This window comes from Mus pahari, unplaced genomic scaffold (genome assembly GCF_900095145.1).
Source record: "Mus pahari unplaced genomic scaffold, PAHARI_EIJ_v1.1 scaffold_12893_1, whole genome shotgun sequence".
NCBI classification, from domain to species: domain Eukaryota; kingdom Metazoa; phylum Chordata; class Mammalia; order Rodentia; family Muridae; genus Mus; species Mus pahari.
In genome coordinates this window covers 10,892-16,644 of record NW_018392193.1, presented here as the reverse complement: position 1 = coordinate 16,644, position 5,753 = coordinate 10,892, and the positions used below count along the sequence as shown (strand labels likewise).

Sequence of the window (5,753 nt, the reverse complement as noted above, 5' to 3'; positions counted from 1 at the left end):
CTCAGTGACTGAACAATTTTCTGAGGCCCTAAAACTTTCCATTTATTTAATAAGTGGGCTTTAACAGCAGAGGTTATATCCACACAAATAGTGAGGGTAAAATTCTGTGTAGGTAGATATGCTTAGGTGTTTTAAAATGAAAACAAGGTTTTAAGCATGTTGTGCTCAGAGAATGGGCAATATGATGGGTCTAAAATAAACTTAATAAACTCTAGCTGTCACCTCTTTAAACATATTAATATCTCTTAATATCAATGGACTGAATTCCCCAATAAAAAGACATAGAATAACAAACTGGCTAGACAAATAGGAACCAACGTTTTGCTGTTTACAGGAAACCTACCTCAGGGAAAAAGACAGATACTACCTCAGAGTCAATGGCTGGAAACCAATTTTCCAAGCAAATGGTCCAAAGAAAAAAGCTGGAATAGCCTTCCTAATATCAAATTAAATCGACTTCCAACTCTAAGTTATCAAAAAAGACAAGGAGGTGCACTTCATACTCATCAAAGTTAAAATCTTTGAAGATGAACTCTCAATTCTGAATATTTATGCTCCAAATTCAAGGGCAACAACACTCATTAAAGAAACTTTACTAAAGCTCAAGCCACACATTGCATCTCACAAAATAATAGTGGGAGACTTCAACACCCCACTCTCATCAATGGACAGATTCTGGAAACAGAAACTAAGCAGAGACACATTGAAACTAACAGAAGTTATGAAACAAATGGATTTAACAGATATCTACAGAATATTTTATCCTAAAACAAAAGGATATACCTTCTTATAAGCACCTCCTGTAACCTTCTACAAAACTGACTATATAATTGGTCACAAAACAGGCATCAACAGATAAAAAAATATTAAAATTATCCCATGCATTCTATCAGATCACCACGGACTAAGGCTGATCTTCAATAAAAACATAAATAGAAAGTCAATATTCATGTGGAAGCTGAAGAACACTCTACTTAATGATACCTTGGTCAAGGAAGAAAGAAAGAAAGAAATTAAAGACTTTTTGGATTTTAATGAAAATGAATGAAGCCACAACATACCCAAACTTATGGGACACAATGAAGGCAGTCCTAAGAGGAAAACTCATAGCTCTGAGTGCCTCCAAAAAGAAACTACAGAGAACAAACACTAGCAGCTTGATAGCACACCAAAAAGCTCTAGAACAAAAGAAACCAAATTCACCCAAGAGGCATATATGGCAGGAAATAATCAAACTCGGGGCTGAGATCATCCAAGTGGAAACAAAAAGAAAGGTTCAAAGAACCAACCAAACCAGGAGCTGGTTCTTTGAGAAAATCAACAAGATAGATCAACCCTTATCCAAACTAACTAGAGGGTACAGGGACAATTTCCTAATTAACAAAAACAGAAATGAAAAGGGAGACATAATAACAGAACCTGAGGAAATCCAAAACATCATAAGATCCTAATACAAAGGGCTATACTCAATAAAACTGGAAAACCTGGATTGAGTTAAGAGCATCCCAGAGGAAATGAAGTGAGAACTGGGGTGAATAGATGGGAAAGTTGGTTCTAATTGCATAGAGGGTAGACATCTGGCAGCTTTTGTGCTATTTAAGGCTTATTGTAAATATTACGTTTCTGTGTGCCTTTTATCGAGGAACTGAATGGCCAAAGGCAGCGTAGAAACTCCAGATTGGGATTAAACATTTCTACAACACAGGACCCCAATTTCATTCCCAAACTCATTTTATCTTTTTCAGGCAACTTCAGTACCTTGAAGGTCCTTTCCTTTTGTTATTGGATATTTTATTTACTTACATTTCAAATGCTATCTCCCTTCCCAGTTTCCCCTCTGGAAACCCCTATCCCCTGCCCCTACTTCTATGAGCATGCTGCACCACCCAACCACCCACTCCCTCCTCACTTCCCTGAAATTCTCCTGCACTGGGGAATATACTTTCAAATCTAAAGCTTTGATCTAGAATTCACAAGTAAGGAAGAGTGCGAGGTATTTGATGTTAGGAGACTGCATCAGTTCACTCACTGTCTTTTTCACTCTTGAACTCAGGAAGCTGCAAGTTTCTGATATTTATGGCCGTGAGCAGCAGCCATGACAGGGCACACTTGATATTCTAGGGTTATCTAACACCTCAGTCTCTTCTAACCATCCATGCTTCTCTTTCTGCAATGATCCTTGAGACACTGTAGGAGGGGCTGTGATGCAGAAGCACCATTTAGCCCTGAGCATTTGACAAAGATGTAACGTTCACACATTTGACAGTGTATAAAACAGCTTTCATCTGTTCCAGACAGACATTCTCTGCTGAGGGACTGGAGATGGAGTAATAAATGGTTGTAATGGTAAGTTGTAGCAGTGGGTCCCTACTGTGAGTATTTAGCAGAATTGTACTACTATGTTTATTCCCCTTTTTTTTTTGTTGCTGTTGCTTTTTTGGTTTTTTTTATTCTTCAATCCTTTTTTTAAAGTCTAGTATTTATCCCCCTTCTGTTCCACGCTCCAAGTGTTCCACATCCCACACCTTCTCCCACACAACCCCCTCCCTGTCTCCAAGATGATGTCCCGTTCCCAACTCACTAGACCTCCACACTCCCTGGGTCCCCAAATGTCTACTCACAGGTTTATTGCCTCAATACTGGTACCAGGTGTGGATTTACCTTGTTTAAGGAGACTTACTGCCATTTAGAATATGAAGATTTGCTGCTGCATTGTTTGTATATTTTGTTTATTTTTTATATCATGCTAGTTGGTGTGGTTTTCCAGGCTAGGCATTGATTACCTCTCAGTGTTCACAGGCAGCTAGAACAGATGATGACTTTTCATCTCAAGCTCTTCCATGCCACCTCTGAATATACTGAAAGCCATCCAATAGAGTTGTGGCTTCCAGATGAGATCCTGACTCTGGGTGCTTATGTCTTATCCTCTGGTGTCTAGTATGAGATTTGTTACCCTTTTTTGTTATAACTCCAATTAAATGCTCAGTATGTGTCTATGTGTAAATTTGAGGAAGTTTGCTTATGGTAATTTTAAAATGTTTTTATATCTACACACACACAAACACATGCACAGACACACACACAAACACACACAGCATATGGAAAACCAGTGACAGGAAGAACCTGCCCTCAAGATAACAACTACATATCTGCTGATGTTACAGAACATTTGTCATACTGGCCCAAGAAGAACAGCTACGGACATTACCAGGACTCACCATGATCGCCATGCTCACAGGGTTGCTGTACCTTGGTGAGATATGATGAGGGGGAATGGATGCTTAAGTCTGTAAGGAAACCTACACAACAGCCAGGTTTAGTTTCACATGGACACTCTAGAGGATTCACTGTGACTCTCAATGTGAAAAGTCCTGAGACAAAGTTTTCTTCCAAGTCTTATTGTGGACCCTAGGACTGCAGTACAGGCAGGTGAGTGTCTCCAGCCATCCCAGGATTTGATTCTTCACTTTGATGATAGAACCTATAATTTACTCTCTGGTGGGTCCATTCCTCTCATTGCTTATGGAGGTAAAAGCATTTATGGGGCAATGTCTTATTCCATGTGAGTGCTCTTTATTAAGATATGGTGTCTGAAGGAAGATGTCCTGGGATTCACCCTTTGATTTCTTCAAAGGACAGCTCCCAAAGCCCATCATCTAGGTTGAGCCAAGTTCTGTGATAGCAGAGTTTGCACTTGTGAGTGTCTGGCCACAGGGGTCCTAGGAAGGCCAGGCATATTTTCTGTATAAAGAGAGAAGCATAGATCCTTGAGACACTCAGTTCCCTCTGGAAACCAGGAATAATGCCAATATCATCATTTTACACATGACAACTCTTTATTCATGCATATATAAGTGTTACTATAAGACTGTTGCTAGCTTGGTAGATGCTATGGAGCTGGTGATGACAGGTGAGAGGACACTGTGGAATCCCAGCATGGGCTTTCTCCTAAGAAGGAGGTCTATTCTGCAGGATCTCTTCTCTTAGAGTCCAGTCCTGGGGGACAATGTAGGTTGCTCATGTTCATTTCACACACTGTACTTTGTGTCCTAGGAGTATATGAAAAACCCAGCCTGTCAGTCTGGCCTTGGTCCAGCCCTGCTGTGACCCCTGATGATTCCATATGCTTTAAGTGTAGTTCATCCATAGGATTTAGCAGATTCATTCCGATCCAGGAAGGAAAACACCACTTGTCATGGACCCTGGACTCAGAGCATCACGTCAATCCATGCTACGTTTTTTTTCTGGACAAGGTTACTCGCAACCACAATGGAACATTCAGATGCTACGGCTCATTCAGGAATGAACCACATGTGTGGTAAACATCAAATGACCCCCCCTTGACCTCATAGTCTCAGGTAAGTGCCCCCACCCATCATCTTTTAGTGTACTGATCAATTTTGTCTCTTTCCTAAGACGATCTATAACCTTGAATAGGAGGGATGATGCCCTAAGGTTAAAAAATCTTTTTGGTTCAAAAGACATTAGCCCTTCATTACAAGGTTACCACTCAGCATCTCCTGAAATCAATAAGTTCCTCCAGCATTCACTGTAAGTTAGTAGAGTTAGTATAGGGGACACACGATTCACAAAGTAATTAGACATTGTCTCTATACTACTTAGATATCCACTGTTGTGGTGAATCACCATGATCTTAAACAATACAGGGAGGAAAGTTTATTCCATTTGATAGCATATACCCATCTCGAAAACAATTATAGGTAGATGCTAAAAGGAGTTACTGAAGCAGAAGGCATAGATTAACACTGCTTATATGCTTTCTCCACAAAGGCCTGATAAGACTGTTTTTTCCTAACATCATGATCTAACAATCCAGGGTCATAATCACCCATGATTGTTTGGCCTTCCCACATCAGTTATCAGTAAATCAGAGAAATCTTCCCACATTTTGCCTACAAGCCAATATGGTACTCATATTTTTTAATTGAAGTTGTCTCTTTCTAGATAATTCTAGCTTATATAAAGTTAGCAAAAATATAAAGAGAGCATAATTTCAGTGGTAGATTTGATCCTTCGTTTTCATTTCTCTTTATTTATTTCTTATTATTTTCTTTATTTATATTTCAAATGCTATCCCGAAAGTTCCCTATACACCCCCTGCCCCTGCTCCCCTAACCACCCACTTCCACTACTTGGCCTTTGCCTTCCCATGTGCTGGGTCATATAAAGTTTACAAGATCAAGGGGCCTCTCTTCCCAATGATGGCTGATTAGGCCATCTTCTCATACATATGCAGCTAGAGTCTTGAGCTCAGGGGGTACTGGTTAGTTCATATTGTTGTTGCACTTACAGGGTTGCAGCCCCCTGCAATACCTTGGGTACTTTTTCTAGCTCCTCCACTGGGGGCTCTGTATTCCATCCAATAGCTGACTGTGAGCATCCACTTCTGTGTTTGACAGGCACTGGCATAGCCTCACAAGAGGCCGATATATCAGGGTCCCTTCAGCAGAATCTTGCTGGCATGTGCATTAGTATCTGTACCTATATCCTTTCATGGGTATTTTGTTCCTTATTCTAAGGAGGAATGAAGTATTTACACAATGGTCATCCTTATTGGTTTTCATGTGGTTTACAAGATGTTTCTTGGATATTCTAAGTTTCTGGGCTAATATCTTATCAGTGAGAGTATATCTAGTGACTTCTTTTGTGATTGGGATACCTCACTAAGGATGATATCCTCCAGATACATCCATTTGCAAAAGAATTTCATAAATTCATTGTTTTTAATAGCT

General features: G+C 39.9%; 1 pseudogene; it reads left to right on the top strand.

The window, feature by feature from the left end:
* The first annotated feature begins 3,219 nt into the window (after positions 1-3,219).
* The window catches only part of LOC110314872, a 6,217-nt pseudogene continuing 3,683 nt past the window's right edge, over positions 3,220-5,753 (top strand).